Raw genomic sequence first — 19,072 nt, 5'->3', positions numbered from 1 at the left:
TGGCTCTTATTCATATACTTAAGATGTGCATATATAAACATGCACAGAAAAAATATACATAAAATACAGCATATATGTAGTACTATAGATACACTCATTTATCCTCAATGTGTAAGATAGATATACCTCATTTAATTGCACTTCTCTTTATGTTTTTCAGTTATTACTTTCTTTTTTCTTTTTTTTTTTTTTACAAATTGAAGATTTGTGGCAGCCATGCATCAAGTCTATAGGCACCATTTTTCCAACAGTATTTGCTTAGTTCATGTCTGTCACATGTTAGTAATTCTCACAGTATTTCACACTTTTTCATTATTATATTTGTCACGGTGACCTGTGATCAGTGATCTTTAATGTTACTATTGTAATTGTTCTGGAGTGCCACAAACTGCACTATATAAGATGGCCACTTAATAAATGTTGTATGTGTACAGACTACTCCACTGATTGGCCATTGCCCAGTCTCTCCCCATCTCCTTGGGTCTTGATATTCCCTGAGACATGACAGTATTGAAATTAGACCAATTAATAACCTGGCAATAGCCTCTAACCATTTAAGTGAAAAAAGACTTACACATCTCTCACTTTAAATCAAAATCAAACATGATTAGGCTTAGTGAGGAATGCATATCAAAGGTTGTGACAGGTCAAAAGCTAGGCCTCTACACCAACAGCCAAGGTTTGAATGCAAGGAAAATTTCTTGAAGAAAATTAAAAGTGCTACTCCAGTGAACACATAAATGATAAGGAAGTGAAACAGCCTTATTGCTGAGATGGAGAAAGTTTTAGTGGCTTGGATAGAAAGAAGATCAGAACAGCCACAACATTCTCTTAAGCCAAAGCCCAATCAAGAGCAAAGCTCTAATTGTCTTCAATTCTATGAAGGCTGAGAGAGGTGAGGAAGCTGCAGAAGAAAAGCATGAAGCTAACAGAGATTGGTTCATGAGGTTAAAGGAAAGAAGCCATATCCATAACTTGAAATTGCAAAGGGAAGCAGCAAGTGCTGATGTAGAAGCTGTAGCAAGTTATCCAGGAGATCTAGCTAAAATTTTTAATGAAAGTGACTACACTAAACAACAGCTTTTCAATATAGATGAAACAACCTTCCATTAGAGATGTTATCTAGGACGTTCGTAGCTAGAGCGAAGTCAGTGCCTGACTTCAAAGCTTCGAAAGATAGGCTGATTTTCTTGTTAGGAGCTGATGCAGCTGGTGACTTAAGATGAAACCAGTGCCTGTTTACCATTACAAAAATCCTAGACTCTTAAAAATTATGTTAAATCTACTTTGCCTGTGTTACATAAGTGGAACAAAGCCTGGATGATAGCACATCTGGTTCCAACATGATCTGATGAAGTTTTAAAAGATTTTATTTATTTATTTGAGGGGACGAAGAGAGAGAAAGTATGGGGGGAAGGGGCAGAAGGAGAGGGAGAGGAAGAGACCTTCTCAAAAAAAAAAAAAGATTTCTTTTAAAATATTGCTGCTCATTGATAATGCACCTGGTCACCCACGAACTCTGTTGGAGTTGTATGACAAGATTCATGTTTCGTCCACTAAGACAACATCCATTCTGCAGCCCATAGATCAAGAAGTAATTTTGACCTTCAAGTCATATTATTTAAGAAATGCGTTTTGGTGGTACCTAAGTGGCTCAGTTAGTTAAGCATCTGCCTTGATCCCAGGATCTGGGATCAAGCCCTGCAGCAGGGAGTCTGCTGCTCCCTCTGCCTCTGCGTGCTGCTCTCCCTGCTTGTGCTCTCTCTCTGTGTCAAATGAATAAATAAAATCTTTAAAAAATACATTTTATATTAGCTGCCATAGGTAGTGATTCTCTGATGGATCTGGGCAAAATAATTTGAACACTTCTGGAAAGGATTCACCATTCCAGGTGACATTAAGAGAGCATTGGGGACTCATGGGAAGGGATTAAATATCAACATTAACAGGAGTTTAGAAGAATTTGATTACATCTCTCATAGCTGACTTTTAAGGGCTCAAGACTTCAGTGGAAGTAGTAACTGAAGATGTGGTGGAGGCACATGATATGATGAGCAACTCGGTGTTATATGCAACTGAAAAATTATTGAACACTTCATCTGAAACTAATGAAGTGTTCAGTATGTTGGCTAACTGAATTTAAATTAAAAAAAAAAAAGGATCTGGTGGAAATAGTAAGAGAACTAGAATTAGAAATGGAGCCTGATGTTGTGACTGAATTTCTGCGTCTTGTGATAAATCTTGAAAAGATAAGGCGTTGCTTCTTTGGATGAACAGAGAAGGTGGTTTATACTCCTGGTGTGGTTGTTGTGAAAATTGTTGAAATGACATCAAAGGATTTAGACTGTTTCACAAACTCAGTTGATAAAGCAGCAGCAGTGTTTGAGAGGATTGACTCCAATTTTGAAGTTCTATTATGGGAAAATTGCTATAAAAAATCACATATTACAGAGAAATCATTCATGAAACGAAGAGTCAATTTATGCAACAAACTTCTTTTTTTTTTTTTAAGAAATTGCCACAGTCCCCTCAGCCTTAAGCAGCCATCAACCCTGATCAATCAGAAACCATCAACAATGAGGCAAGACTTTCCACCAGCAAAGAGATCATGAAATTTCACTCTTAGCATTTTTAAGCAATATTTTTTAAATTAAGGTATATGTATTGCTTTTTTAGACATAGTGCTGTTACACATTTGATAGATTACAGTATAGTGTAAACATAAATTATTTCTATAACATTCATGTAGTATAAATACAACTTTTAGATGCACTGGGCAACCAGAAAGTTCATTGACTTGCCTTACTGCATTAATCACTTTTTTTAGATGGTCTTGAACCAAACCTGCAATATCTCCAATGCATGTCTGTTTCATCCTACCAAATATTTAGAAGCAGTGAAAGAAGCTGTGGGGGAAAATGACAGAAATTTGTTTAAAAACTAGGGTCATCACTGAGGAAACATGTATATGACTTCACATCTAACTGGAAGGAAAATTAAGAGGGAGAGAACGTTACAGACAATAAAGGAATGAAGCTAATGTGATATCTGTTCCATGAAGGAACAGATTCAAGAGTAAAGATGTCAAGATGACTCATGGGAATGCTGACATAAGGCATTTGATATGCCATAAGGTAGCAGTGAAAATTTTATTTAATATGACTTATTGTTTGAATGAGATCTGTGTTTGAATTACAAGGAAAGTTTGAGGCTATCTCTTGTTGCAGCTTTTCACTTACTTACAAATCATGATTCACGCAAAGAACTAATTGAAATGAGCAAGGAAACTCACAAAAAGAGAAACAGTAAATGATGATACAACGCTTGAAATAAGAGCCTGTGGCTAATTCTTAAATGGATTATAAGGAAATATCAATATAATAAATAGTAAGTAGGTAGTATTTATAAGGTTTTAGGGGAAACATTATTAAGAAAAATAAAAATTTGTGTAATAACTTCTATTATATCTCAATAAGAGCCAAAAATAGTACTTGTCCTTTCTGACAGCATATTAAGTGAATATTTAATTCACTTAATCAAATTTGTCATCCACTAACATGATTTGATGGTAGAGAATATGGGTTCTTAAGGATCCTTGCAATATTGTATTGAGCATTTCCATTTAGTACAAATATCTGCAAAGGAAATGTATTTAATGAGCCTCCTTAAGTTGCTATAAATAAATGAATCAAAAAGGTTTATTCATCTGTTGTATCTATGTTATGAAGGAATATTTTGGAGCTAACCCCAATTAAATTTTCAGTAACTTATCACAGGAATTATGTGGAGCAGCAGGCCAGCCTGTAATGACTGTGCTAAGAGTTCTTAAATTATTCCCTACAGAGTTCTATTACCTGGATTACTATCCCTGTGTTAAACTGTGAACCAAAGAAAGCAATAGATTTTTTTTTCTTTTAATTTGGGTATTAGGTTGTGCATTAACTCAATTATATTAATATTTTAATTTTTATTCTCATTTATGACATACTAATTGTAAGAATACTTTTTCAGAAAATGCTGAGTGACAAAGCAAGAATACCTAATAATTTATCTTTAGAAAAGAAAAGAAAAAAAGAGATTGAGATCAGCCTTTTTTTAAGCAGATGTTGCTTGCTCCAAAGTGTTTCTCAGCTCTGATCATGTTTACTGTTAACAATCAGGTTATTGCTTTTATTTATTTATTTATAGCTATAGTTAGCATAAAAGACTATATATAATTTCTTCATAAATCAAACTGCCAGAAAACAAATGTGTTCCATGTAAGCATTTGCCAAACTGAGGAAGAGCACTCCTCTCTCAGGCACTCTGAAATGTGGTGTTTGAGGAATAGCTGGTTCTTCATAGGGATTTCTGTGAACTGGAGTGAATAGGAATGAGTGTCAAAGGGAAATCTGAACCTTTCTAGAAAAGAGTGGCATACATATATCTAGACCAATGTTTCATGAAGTGAAGAAAAGAGGATAAGGGGAAACACTGGATAGCATGACTTATATTTCCACATAGCAACACATAGACATGACGCAAGTTACTTCTACTTTTTTTCCTGGCTTTATTACTGAATTTCCCATATCCTTACCTCTATGCACACATTGCTGGGAAGAATCTATTAATTAGGCACATTGATATAAGAAAGAAAAAGATAAATTACTGTCACTTTTTACTTTATAATGTTACATAAGCCTTAGTATAATGGAGTAATAATTTATTAAAAAATTAGTAAAAATGTATCTGTGATGCTATGGATAAATTCACAAATGTTCATGTGTAAAAGCAAAATATACTAATATATAGTCATATTTCACCTTTCTAACACTGAAAAGGCTGACTTTGCTACCAACCCCAAATAACCTCATCCTTCTTTTCTTTCTTTATTCCTTTAAGAAAAAAAAAAAAAAACTTATAAAAACACTAAGCATGAGTTCTTAAGATTTTTAAAAAATATTTCATATATTTATTTATTTGTTAGAGAGAGAGAGTTAGTGCAAGCAGTGGGGTAGGGAGGGAGGAGCAAAGGAGAGAGAGAATCTCAATCAGACTCCCTGTGAGCTGGGAGCCGAATGTAGAGTTCAATATCTCACCACCCTGAGATCATGATCTGAGCTGAAATCAAGAATTATATGCTTAACTGACTGAGTCACACAAGTGCCCCTAAGCTCTTAAATTTTTATGCATAAAATAAAGTATTTTTAACTATAGACATTATGTTGTATAGAAAATCTCTGGAACATATTTATCTTACATTACTGAAACTTTATACCCATAGAGAGTTCTCCATTTCTTCTCTCTCAGTCTCTGGAAACCACCATTCTACTCTCTGCTTTATGAGTTTGACTGTTTTATATCATTTCACGTAAGTGGAATCATGTAATATTTGTTCTTCTGTGACCGACTTATTTCATTTAGCATCCTCTAGGTTCATCCATGTTGTTGAATATGGGAGGATTTTTTCTTTCTTAAGGTTAAATAATATTCTATTTATGTATATACACATTTTCTTTATGCATTCATCTGTTAGTAATAGTTAGGTTACGTCCATATTTTGACTATGGCTGACAGGTATATGGAAAGTACTCAATATCAGTAATCATCAGGGAAATGCAAATCAAAATCACAATGAGGTATCACTTCACATCTAATAGTAATGGTTATTACAAAAAAAAAGATGAGTTTTAATGAAGATACAGAGAAATTAGAACCCTCATTTATCGTAGGTGGAAATGTAAAATGGTGCAAACACTATAGACAAAAGTATGGAGGCTCCTCAAAAAAATAAAAATGGAACTAAATATGAACCTGTGATCCCATTCTGAGTATATATATTCAAAATATTTGAAATAAGTATTTCAAAGAGACATCTGTACTCCTGTGTTTATTTACATAATTTATGTTTTGAATGAAATAAAGAGATCAAGAAATTACTATTTTGGTAGTATTCCACATGAGTGAATATCTTACTCAAAGTCCATATTTATTTTCTTGTAATTTCATAATGACCTCTTAAAATTATGGATTTGAATGGGTACAGCTGCCTCAAATGAGTTAATTTATTTCTAAAGTTTTAGTAGTGGGTATTTGTGGGTGGTATTAATTTAAGTTCAGATAATCAGGAATTTGCCATAAGCATTATTGAGTTTTTTAGATTCAAAGACTTTAATACATTTATATTTTATGGCATATATGTATCATGAAATATGTTATATATTTATGAAATTTTAATTATATATGTATAAAACTTATCCATAAAAATGTAAATTTAATCAACCTCTTAAGTAAACATATTGAATTAAAAATATATTAATATTTTTGTGTAATTTGGAATAACGTTCTCATGTCTTAATTTGAGGAGTTTACTAATGTTCCAAATGTTTAGTTAAAGGAGTTCTTTACTCAGTTGCAGAGATTTACAATTTATTTTTGAGAGTATGGACTTCGACCAAGAAAAATAAGATTTTAATGTAGACTAGAAAAAAATGCACTTTATTTCAAGCTACAAATTCCCTTTTATTTTATTTTTTAATTTATTTTTTAAAAGATTTTATTTATTCATGAGAGACAGAGAGAGAGAGGCAGAGACACAGGCAGAGGGAGAAGCAGGCTCCATGCAGGGAGCGTGACGTGGGACTCGATCCTGGGTCTCCAGGATCAGGCCCTGGGCAAAAGTCGGCGCTAAACCACTGAGCCACCCGGGCTGCCCACAAATTCCCTTTTAATGTAAATGGTAGCATTTTCAAATTTTTTCCCTAAGAAGGGAAATTAAGGACCTGCAGATGAAATACTTCAAGTCCATTAAGATGTATGTATTTACAGGTTTATTCACCAAGCAGATACTTCTTAAGCCAATAGGTATATTTTAATTTGTTATTTAAACATGTAAAATCTAAATTACTTCTACAAAAGAGAGCTAAGCATTTCTGGTGATTGCACACTAGCAGGAGGAGTCTTAGCCCTAGTTGTGCTGCTTTTTTCTACTCTTGCATGGAAAATATGCACAGGGAGCAAAGATAAACAATTTTCATAAGGAAATGTCAATGCAATCCCTTGTTAGTATTGATTTTAAAAGACTGTGACAATATCAAGATTTTATATCTCTTGAAAGTATAAAAAATAAAAAGAAGACAAGATCATCTGTTGTAAGAGAGTTGGCATTAGAGATGGAAGACAAAATCTGCCATCAACAATTCCATTGACCTACTCCAGAAGTTGAAGTGATATTTAATCCCTATGACTCAAAGTGTATGTCCAAAATAAGTAACAGACACAGATGTTCACTACTCCTGCTAAACTTTTCAGCCTGTATCTTCTTGTGAAGGGAAGGCAACCAGTATCTTTCAATCCTGTATCCAACTGATATAAATCCACAAAATATTAGTCATCTCAGAATTTGTTTTGTGATGCATAACTGGGGCTAAGAATTGACTTCTGTCTGGTTTCCCAAGAAAATTTCAGTTAATCATAATTATAAATATGTTATGATTACTAATATTTATGAAGCTCCCTGTCTAGCTAGCATGATGTTGTATATGCTAAATGTCTGAATGTTCAAAGAAAAATAACTCATGATGACATCTATCCATGTACATTGATTGTGATGATACTAAACTACCTGAGGTCTGTGCTCCTGAAAAACAGCAAAGATTTAGAAAATACCCCACTCTTTGTGTTCTGAGAAAAGGCACACCTCAAAAGTGAGTCCCATAGGACTTAAACACATGTTCACCTATTACAAGGCTAGACAAAGAACACACAGGTTCTTTGCCTCGTGAGTATTTTGTTTAACTCTTTTTACTTACCTCAACAAAATACCTATGAATTTGACTTGAGTAAAGTTTAGTTAAGCTTCTTTCCCTTGTCACAGGCTCTTGAACATTGACCAAACCTCAGTCTAGATCAGAGAGGAAGATGGAACAAATTCTTCGTAAAAGTACTCTTTTCTTTCTTTCTTTTTTTTTTCCCGTAAAAGTACTCTTGAGAATAGGCTGATGTCAGGGAAAGAAGTGTCCCTGCTTAACTATCCAATCATGCCACTGTCCCATCCTACTCCCCCATTCCTGGTTTTTATTGGCCTCATTTATACCTCCTTATGAAAGAAAATTCCTTTCTGCTTGACCTCTGAGACATATGACAATCTTATGGTCAGAGCACTCTCCCTAGTCTAACTCTCTCTCTCTGATTTAAAGAATTCTTTTGAATAAAATCCCTCCTTAACTTAGTCAAGATTTGGGGTTTTTTGGCACTCTTTTTTTCTCCGAATATTCCTATTGGAATTATTTTAAATTTATAGCTGCACAGGTTTTCAAGGTGAAATTCTGAGAATTGCATTAAATCTGTCAATCTAGTTTCACATCAACACATAACAAGATATTTTTTGCTATATTTATTTAAAAATATCAAGTTACTTGGATATTGGTGATTGTGCAGTGAATTTACCATCTGTAGGGCATATAAAAGGAAAATATTTCTTTATGTGATAAATCTATAGAGGCTTTTGAGATTTTCTAATTAGAATAATCACTAAAGAATTCCATATGAATTAGAACATTTATTTTAAAGAAAAACAAAAGTAAAATAAAAAATAATGAATATATGTTTATAATCTCCCTTGACATATATGCATGCTGTATATATTTACACATAGCATACTATGTATATGTGTGTGTGTATATATATATTACATAGGCATAATATTTATGTATACATATACCAACATATACTATGTTCCAGCTTGTCCTCCTCCAAAATTCATATGTTGCATTTTTAACCTTCAACATGACAATATTCAGAGATAGGGACTTTTGGTAATTAAAGTTAAATGAGATTATATAGGTAGGCCCAAATCCAATGCAACTGATATCCTTTTAAGAAAAGGAAGAAATCCCAAGAATATGTGTGCATGGAGAAAAAACCATGTGAGGACATTGTGAGAAGGCAGCCATCTGCAAGCCAAGGAAAGAGGCTTCATGAGAAATAAAACCTGCCAACATCTTGATCTTAGCCACCCAATCTGACGTATTTTATTATGGCACATCTACACACTAATACAAGGACTGTAGCAATAATTTTATGAATGACAGTTTATTGACCATCATTTCTTATTGTTTATCAAGTAATATATAATACCTCTCTTGAATATTAACGACCTAAACTGTTAGCCAACTTCATTAGCAAAAGATTCCACTTCCATTTGTAAGAAACTCAATCTGGGGTTATGTAGAAATCTCTCTCTGATAGAAGCCACACCATTTGGCCATGTTATGGCCATACTATGGAGCCACATTGCCTACATTCAGTTATCAGTGTTGCTCTTTATTTACTGGATGACCTTCAACAAGTCACTTAATCTCACTGTTTCTCAATGAATGGCTAAAATGGTGATAGTAATAATGCCCAACTCATAGGTTATTATAAATACTTATAAGAATATTCATATAAAGAGCTTAAAACACATTTCCACCAAACGCTTGGTCTGATTTAACTCAGAGCCTAAGGTGGCCACAGGCTGGCCCACTAACAACAAAGGGATCAAACCCTGCCCACAACTGGCAAAGAGAGCCATTGCAGATGACTGAACTGAAGGCAAAAGCAGCCCAGCCATAAGAGCAGGGCACACACAGCACACATAGGAGTCACTCATGAAGCACCAGGTTCTTGTGAACAGGGCACTATAGAATCTCTTCTCCGTAAGACAAATAATTTGAGAGCAGGAGATGTAGCTGATATCCTAACATATAGAAATAGAAGCAAGTGTTAGGCAAAATGAGGAGGCAGATATGTCCAAATGAAAGAACAGGACAATATTATGGTGAGAGAATAACAAAAATGTAAATAAGTAATAAACCTAATGGAGAATTTAAGATGATTTTCATAAAGATACCCAGTGGATTATGAAAAGAGTGGAGGATCTCAGTGAGACACTTAACAAAGAGCTAGAAAACAGAAAATAACCTATTGGAGATGAACTCTGAATATAAGAGTCCACTAGATGAAATAAATGGTAGACTAGAGGAAGCAGAAGAATGGATAAATGAACTGGAGGGCAGAGTAATGGAAAGCAATTGAGTTGAACAAGGGAGAGAAAAAAAAAAAAAAAAACAGTAACAAGTGAAAATGGACTTAGGAAACTCAGTGACACCATAAAATATAAAACATTTGCAGTATAGTGATCCCAGAAGGAGTAGAGAGAGAGAAAAGGGGAGAGAGAATTTATTTTAAGATAATAGTGGAATACATAATGAATCTGCAGAAGGAAACAGTAATCCAGATCCAGGAGCACAGGGAGCCTACAACAAAATCAATCCAAGGTGGTCCACACCAAGACATATATTAATTAAAGTGGCAAAAGTGGTGATAGAGAATTTTAAAGCAGGAAGAAAAAAAAATCCACATGGACACAAAAACACCAGTTACATCTAAGGGAAATCACATAAGGTTGGAAGCTTATTTTTCAGCAGAAACTTTGCATGCCAGAAGAGTGTGGCATGATATATTTAAGCTGATGAAAGGGAAAAGTTTGCCACCAAGAATACTCTATCCAGCAAGGCTATCATTCAGAATAGAAGGAGACACAAAGAGTTTCCCAAACAAAAGTTAAAGGAATTCATGTCCACTAAACCAACCCTATAAGAAATCTTATAGGGGACTCTGAGTAGAAAGAAAGGACAATAACTAGAAATAAAATTAGGAAGCACAAAAGCAAGAAGTATATCTATAGAAGTCAGTCAAGGGATTCACAAAATAAAAGGATATAAGTTATGACAACATATACCTAAAACGTGAGAGGAGGGGTATTAGAATAAGAATATTAATATTAAAGATTATAGCATAAATAAATGAAATAAAAATTTAAGTAAGTAAATAAATAGATCAAAGAAACCAGGAGGTGGTTCTTTGAAGAATCAACAAAATTGATAAACCTTTAGCCAGACTAATCAAAGAAAGTGATAGGACTCAAACAAACAAAATCAGAAAGGAGAAATAGCAATCAATACCACAGAAATATAAAAGATATAAGAAAATATTATGAAAAATTATATGCCAACAAATTGGACAACCTAGAAGGTATAGGTAAATTTCTAGAGACAATATAACCTCCCAAAACTGAGTCAAAGAAATTGAAAATTTGAACAGGCCAATCATCAGAAAGGAAATCTAATCAGTAATCAAAGAATTCTGAACAGGGACAAATAAACAGTCAGTTAAGCATCTGACTTCTGCTCAGGTCATGATCTTTTGGTTCTGGGATCAAGCCGTGAGTCAGGCTCCATATTCAGTGGGAAGTCTGCTTGTCCCTCTCCTTTTGCCCCTTCCCTCACTTGTGCTCTTGTGCACATTCTCTCTCTCTCTCTTTCTCTTTCTCAAGTAAATAAAATCTTTAAAAAAAAAAAAAAATTCCTGGCAAACAAAAGTACAGGACCAGATGGCTTCACAGCAAATTCTACCAAGCATTTAGAGTTAATGCTTATTCTTCTCAAACTATTCCATAAAATAGAAGAGAAAGGAAAACTTCTAAATTCAGTCTTTGAGTTCACCATTATCCTAATACCAAAACCAGATAAAGATCCCACAAAAAGAGAGAGAGAGACAGAGAGACAGAGAGAACTACAGGCCGATATCTCTGATGAGAATAGATGGAGAAATCCTCAACAAAATATTTGCAAACCAAATCCAACAATACATTTAAAAAGTCATTCACCACCATCAAGTGAGATTTATTCCTGAGATGCAGTGGTGGTTCAAGAGTCACAATCAATCAACATGATACATCACATCAACAAGAGAAAGGCTAAAACCTGGATGCTCATTTCAATAGACATGAAATGATAGGTAGATAGATAAATGATAGATAGATAGATATTACTCAGATGTTTTGGCTACTGTAAATAATTCTATAATATATATTATATTACTCAGCCATAAAAAAGAATGAAATCTTGCCATTTGCAAACAAATCTAGAGAGTATTATGCTAAGCAAAATAAGTCAGTCAGGGAAAGACAAATACCTTATTTCACTCATATGTGGATTCTAAGACACGTAACAAGGTAACAAAGAAAATAGACACATACCAAAAAACAGACTCTTAACTGTAGAGAACAGTCAGGTGGTTACCAGAAGGGAGGGGGGTTAGGGGATACTTAACAGTTAAAGGGTTCATAAGTACACTTACCTTGGTAAGCACTGTGTTATGTATAGAATTGTTGAATCACTATATTGTACACCTGAAAATCAATTATACTGGAATTAAAATTGATAAAAATAGAAAAAGAAATAAAATCAGGTTGGTAAATCAGTAAGATGTTGTACACTTAAACCTACACAACATTTATGTCATTTACAGCTCAATAAAGCTGGAAGGAAAGAAAAAACAGGAAACAAATGAAACAAATAATTCAACCTCCTATGAATCATTAATTTTTTTTTTGGAGAGGATTGTGAAAAATAATAATGACGATATTCTCCATAGCCCATTAGTAACTAAGCAACAAAGGTCTAAATTAGCCTGTGTTTTTTCTGTGATATAACATAAAACAAATATAAGATACAGTATTTGTCATTTGATATACTTCTTATCTCCTGTAAATACTGCTTCCTCAACACTTCATTATAAAACTTAAACATTATCTTTATAAAGATTGCTATAACCTACAAATATTTTCCTCAGAATCACCCAAGAAGATATATCTAATATCATGAGTCATTTTAAACAGTCAACCTAGTGTTGTGGATTAATATAACCTAAAGAAAACAAAAGTTATGTGCTAAATTACAACAGATGAAAACTACATGCACTCAAGAATCATTTTTGGCAACACCTATCTGAAAGTTGTTACTGAATTTTGCTACTTAGCAGGATGCTGTCAAATAATTTATTAACAGACAAAAATCAGAGAAGTGAATCAAAAATCTCAGCATGTCCTTTGGACAGCCAACAACCTGACATCCATGTTAAATTAAACTCCAGACAGAGCTGAAGAAGGATGGTGCCCTTCACCCCAATATGCACGAAACTCAGATTTGCTATAGCAGCCTTGTCCTGTAAGAGTTTCCTCAGTATGCTATAGATAATATTAAGTGATAAAGCAATATCAGGTATAAAGACATCACAAATTAGAGTTTAGCATTAGTGTTTCTAGGTTTGCAGGTCTATAGAATTTTTTTAAAAGATTTTATTTATTCATCAGAGACACAGAGAGAGAGAGAGAGGCAGAGGCACAGGCAGAGGGAGAAAGCAGGCTCCATGCAGGGAGCCCGATGTGGGATTCGATCCCGGGTCTCCAGGATTGTGCCCTGGGCCAAAGGCAGGCGCCAAACCGCTGCGCCACCCAGGGATCCCCTGATGTTATTTCTTAATTTAAATTTATATATATTAAAAATAAAAATAAAAAATAAATTTATATATATTACTTTATTGCAAAGCAATATTAAAATTAAAACTGGAATGCTCAAATTATAGAAGTTGTCTACAATTCCATTTGATAAATAGAGGCCAAGTTTTCACTCATATTTGGTTATTACCTATTGGCAATAATTTGAATAAAATTTGTTATTTCATATCCTTACCTAGATATACAGGTTGCATAATTCTTCATCTGGGGAAAATCCTTAAGTTTTGCTTTTTTTGGGGGGGGGGATTTTATTTATTTATTCATGAGAGACGTACAGAGAGGCAGAGATATTGGCAGAGGGAGAAGCAGGCTCCCTGTGGGAAGCCTCATGCGGGACCCTGTGCCAGGACGCCAGGATCCTGAGCCAAAGGCAGACGCTCAACCGCTGAGCCACCCTGGTGCCCCTAAGTTTTGCTTCTTAAAAAATTGGACGGACATAGTTTCAAACCTTACCCCCATACACTAGGTTTACCCCATACATTAGGTTTGTTTTGTTGTTGTTTTTGTACAGATTTTTAAAATATATATTCATCTTTTTTAAAGATTTATTTATTTATTTATTTATTTATTTATTTATTTATTTATTAATTATAGACAGAGAAAGAGAGAAAGGCAGAGACACAGGAGGAGGGAGAAGCAGGCTCCATGCCGGGAGCCCCACGCAGGACTCGATCCCAGGACTCCAGGGCCGTGCCCTGGGCCAAACGCAGGCACTAAACCACTGAGCCACCCAGGGATCCCCAAAATATATCTATCATATACACTTTTCTCAGTGTATATGATTTAGATAATTTCAGCGTGGTTGTTTATCACATCTGTTTAGGTGTACAAGTTATTTTTTCCCTTGAATTTACTTCTCTTATTAATCATTCAGAAATAATAAAACTAAAACTCTCTTCCTTGACTTGTGATTTTCCTGATTCCTTGGCCATTGGCTACTTTTCAGAAAGCACAAGTTATGATCTATCATAACAAATAAAATTCTTACTGCAATTTTAATGATATGTCTCAGTAGTCACTTTTGCTTACACATGCGTATCATTCAAGCTCCATGAGAAAAAATTTTAATACTGGATTTTAATATGAACAAAGATAAACATCTCTACTTTTTAAAACACCAGTTGCAGTGATTTATTTAAAGCTAGAGCCTTTTATATGGAATTTTTTTCTTGTGGTATATTTTATAACAAAGAGCTAATCAATGAATAATTAAAACACTATTTTAGGTAGCTGTCAGATAAAGAACAAAGTAGATACAGGGGAGTATAATTAATTAATATCCTTCAGGCTCTATTATGCTTTATTTTTTATTTGATATGACAAAAACTTAGAACTGTTTTGATTTCAAATAAAGAAAATCAACTTTAGCCTAAGGAGAAAGGCATAATTTATTATGAGGATATGGAGGAGTCTTATTAAAAGAGGGGGGACACAATATGACCTCAGCAAGAACTCTAATCCAGAAACCGGATGGATGCTCTTTATCCCATCTTCTTGCCTTTTTTAGGGTTATCATTTTTGTTGTTGCTGTTACTGTTTAGTCGCTGTCTTTGTTAAGTGAATTCATCTTTTCCTAGATCAATATGAAGAAAAGCATGGCCACCAATAACTATTAACATGATACTTATGTAGTTTGCTGGGGTTTGATTAGCCCCAAATTCTTGGAGACTCATCTTCTGAATGGCCAGCAAACATCAAGCATCATGGTCTATTTTCAGAACTTGACTGTGGAAGCTTTTACAATGACAGATCTTTGAAAATTTTAGAGATAGGGCTCAGAAATGTGGTGCTGGAGCTATACTCTTATAAATGCCTGGCACACAATAGAGGAGGGAAAATCCATAATTTGAACATAATACATTGTGATTTTCTTTACAGGAACCCAGAATAGTCACTTTAACATAATTTTATGATTCCTCCATATAATGTTTTTAATATATAACCCAGTCTATTGATAGCAATTTTATCAAATGTCAAAAGAGATAAAATTTTGACCATTTCATACGATTTAACCAATATATTGGACAACATTACAATGTATATAAATTATTCTGTGATACATAAATCAATATTAAAATGGCTTATATTGCCAGACATCGATAAATAAATGAACGCATTCACCATAAGTTAATTGTGTATATATAATATGCCAGACACTAATCTAGGAACTGAGGATATATTATTAAGCAAAACAGACAAAACTCTGACAAATTGTCACAAAATATTAATATGTATTCATCTCATTTGAACTAAACCTTATTTCTATATTTACAAAAAAAATCGAGTTGGATTTTCACTTATTAATATGTCCATGCTCTTTTCTTGATCATTAACTATATTGTTCTGTTGGAGCAAAAACATTCAAATTCTTAGAATAAGTACATATATATAAAACAGATGAAAAAGAGAATCAGTAGTTTTAAGAGTTGATGGGGTAGGGTGGCCCGAGTGGCTCAGTGGTTTAGCGCCGCCTTCAGCCCAGGGCGTGATCCTGGGGACCTGGGATCGAGTCCCAAGCCAGGCTCCCTGCATGGAGCCTGCTTCTCCCTCTGCCTGTGTCTCTGCCTCTCTCTATCTGTGTCTCTCATGATTAAATAAATAAAATCTTAAAAAAAAAAAAGAGTTGATGGGGTAGATTTTTTCATAAGGCGAGATAAAAAAAAATAATGGGCCATGGTCTCTCAACCAAATTTGAATCAAGTTATTCTAAAACTTGCAAAAGTTATGTATCATATAAATATAAGATCATGAGCATTCAGCTTGAAATGTCAATGTTGTTTAAAGTTTGTTTTTTCAATGAAGCATGTTTCTATTGATAGATTTTAAGGCTTCATTTTGGCAAAAGACAAATATGATGCATTTTGTCAAATGCACAAAAGAGCGGAAGAGTGAATTTCCTCTCTTCGCTTTAACTAAGATATCCATCGTTTCCTGTCTTCAGACATTGGTGCTTCTTTTTCTTCAGCCTTTGAACTTGAACCAGGGCTTACACCATTTCTCCCTGTGCCTTTTCCAGCCTTTGTAGTCCAATTACACCACTGGCTTTTTTGGTTTCCCAGTTTGCAGATGGCAGACTGTGAGATTTCTCAGTCTCCATAATTGCATGAGCCAATTCCTATAATAAATCTTCTCTCCCGTGTGTATCTCTCTATATTCTATTGTTTCTATTTCTCTGGAGAACCTTGACAAATATAAAGCTGTTCAATTCTACTGTATCCTTATGGCTTTCTGCCTGCTGGATCCATCAATTTCTGATAGAAGTACATTGAAAAATCCAACTCTAATGGCGGATTTATATATTCTTGCAGTTTTACCATTTCTTGCCTGATGGATATTGACGCTATATCCTTAGGTGTATTAACATTAAGAATTGTTGTGTCTTCTTGAGGATTGACATTTTATAAATATGTAGTGCCCCCCTTTAAAACCTGAAACCTTTCCCTGCTCTGAAGTCATCTTTGTCTAAAATTAATACCGCTACTTCAGCTTTCTTTTGATTAGCATTGGCATGGTATGTATTTCCCTATCCCTTTACTGTAAATCCATCTGTGTCTTTATATTTAAAATAGGTTTCTTTTAGGAGCACCTGGGTGGCTCAGTTGGTTAAGTATCTACCTTCAGCTCAAGTCATGGTCCCAGGGTCCTGGGATCCAGCCTGACTTCGACATCTGTCTCCTTGCTCAGTGGGGATCCTGCTACTCCCTGTCCCTCTGCCTATCACTCCCCTTGCCTGTGTTTTCTCTGTCAAATAAGTGAATAAAATCTTAACTAACCAAATAATAAAATTGATTTATTTTAGACAACGTATTGTTGAGCTGTTTGTTTTTAGCCTACTGATCTGTCAGTCTCTGTCTCTTAAAAGGTCTATTCAGATCATTCATATTGAAAGTGATTATTGATATAGTTGGACTTATATTTATCTTTTTTGTAACTGCTTTCCAGTCATTGCACTTGTTCATTGTTTCTTTATCCTTCTCTCCTTTTCTGCCTTCTCTGGTTTTAACTGAGACACAATGCTATGAACATCAGGGTGTAGGTGTCTTGACAATTCACTACATCTGTATCTTTGGGGTGAATACCCAGTAGTGCAATTGCTGGGTCATAGGGTAACTGTATTTTTAACTCTTTGAGGAACCTTCACACAGTTTTCCAGAGTGGCTGTACCAGTTTGCTTTCCTATCAACAGTGTAAGAGGGTTCCCCTTTCTCCACATCCTTGCCAACGTTGTTGTTTCCTGTCTTGTTATTTTCGCCATTCTCACTGGTGTGAGGTGGTATCTCATAGTGGTTTTGTTTTGTATTTCCCTGATGGCAAGGGATGCAGAGCATATTCTCATGCACTTGTTGGCCATGTGTATGTCTTCTTTGGATAAATTAATGTCTTTTGCCCATTTCATGATTAGGTTGTTTGTTTCTTGGGCATGGAGTTTGATAAGTTCTTTATGGATCTTGGATACTAGCCGTTTATCTGATAGGTCATTTGCGAATATCTTCTCCCATTCTGTAGGTTGTCTTTTAGTTTTGTTGACTGTTTCTTTTGCTGTGCAGAAGGTTTTTATTTTGATTAAGTCCCAATAGTTCATTTTTGCTTTTGTTTCCCTTGCCTTCATAGATGTACCTTGAAAGAAGTTGCTGTGGCCAAGTTCAAAAAGGTTGTTGCCTATGATCTCCTCTAGGATTTTGATGGATTCTTGTCTTACATTTAGATCTTTTATCCATTTAGAGTATCTTTGTGTATAGTGTTCTGCACGTGGCTGTCCAATTTTCCCAACACAATTTTTTAAAGACACTGTCCTTCTTCCAGTGAATATTCTTTCCTGCTTTGTAGAATATTAGTTGACCATAGAGTTGAGGGTCCATTTCTGGGTTCTCTATTCTGTTCCATTGATCTATGGGTCTGTTTTTGTGCCAGTACCGGTACTTGTCTATGATCAAGACATAGCTTTGAAATACAGCTTGAAATCTGGCATTGTGATGCCACCTGCTTTGGTTTTCTTTTTTAACATTCCCCTGGCTATTCGGGGTCTTTTCTGATTCCATACAAATCTTAAGATGATTTGTTCTAACTCTGAGAAGAAAGTCTACGATATTTTGGTAGGGATTACATTGAACATGTAAATTGCCCTGGGTAGCATAGACATTTTCACAATATTTATTCTTCCAATCCATGAGCATAGAATGTTTTTCTATCTCTTTAAGTCTTCCTCAATTTCTTTCAGACGTGTTCTGTAGTTTTAGGTTATAGATCCTTTACCTCTTTGGTTAGGTTTATTCCTAGGTATCTTATGGTTTGGGGTGCAGTTGAAATGGGATTGATTCCTTAATTTCTCTTTCTTCAGTCTCATTGTTAGTGTACAGAAATGCACTGATTTTTGGTCATTGATTTTGTATCCTGCTACATTGCTGAATTGCTGTATGAGTTCTAACAAGCTTGGGGTGGAGTCTTTTGGGTTTTCTATATACATTTCTATATCATGTCATCTGCAAAGACGGAAAGTTTGACTTCTTCTTTGCCAGTTTGAGTGCTTTTTATTTCTTTTGGTTGTTGTTGTCTGATAGCTGAGACCTAGGACTTCTAGTACTGTGTTGAATAACAGTTCAGAGAGTGGACATCCTTGTCATGTTCCCGATCTTAGTGGAAAGGCTCTTAGTTTTTTTTCCCATTGAGAATGATATTCACTGTGAGCTTTTC

The 19,072-nt window shown here is 34.6% G+C and overlaps 1 long non-coding RNA gene across 6 annotated transcripts in view; it reads right to left on the bottom strand.

Moving 5' to 3' along the window:
* LOC140608074 (uncharacterized) overlaps positions 1-19,072 on the bottom strand; it is a 74,512-nt gene that overhangs the window by 35,166 nt on the left and 20,274 nt on the right. For 3 of the 6 annotated variants that reach the window (XR_012010042.1, XR_012010047.1, XR_012010046.1), the window contains exon 7: positions 12,163-12,214. This is a non-coding gene — a long non-coding RNA (uncharacterized lncRNA). Of the gene's footprint in view, positions 1-2,798; positions 2,907-4,576; positions 4,604-12,162; positions 12,215-19,072 lie in introns of those variants that run through there. The other 3 variants (XR_012010043.1, XR_012010044.1, XR_012010045.1) reach the window with 2 other exon arrangements.

The sequence above is a fragment of the Canis lupus genome, chromosome 17 (assembly GCF_048164855.1).
Source record: "Canis lupus baileyi chromosome 17, mCanLup2.hap1, whole genome shotgun sequence".
NCBI classification, from domain to species: Eukaryota; Metazoa; Chordata; class Mammalia; order Carnivora; family Canidae; genus Canis; species Canis lupus.
Note: the sequence above shows the minus strand (reverse complement) of the source record. Positions and strands in the feature narration are given on the sequence as shown.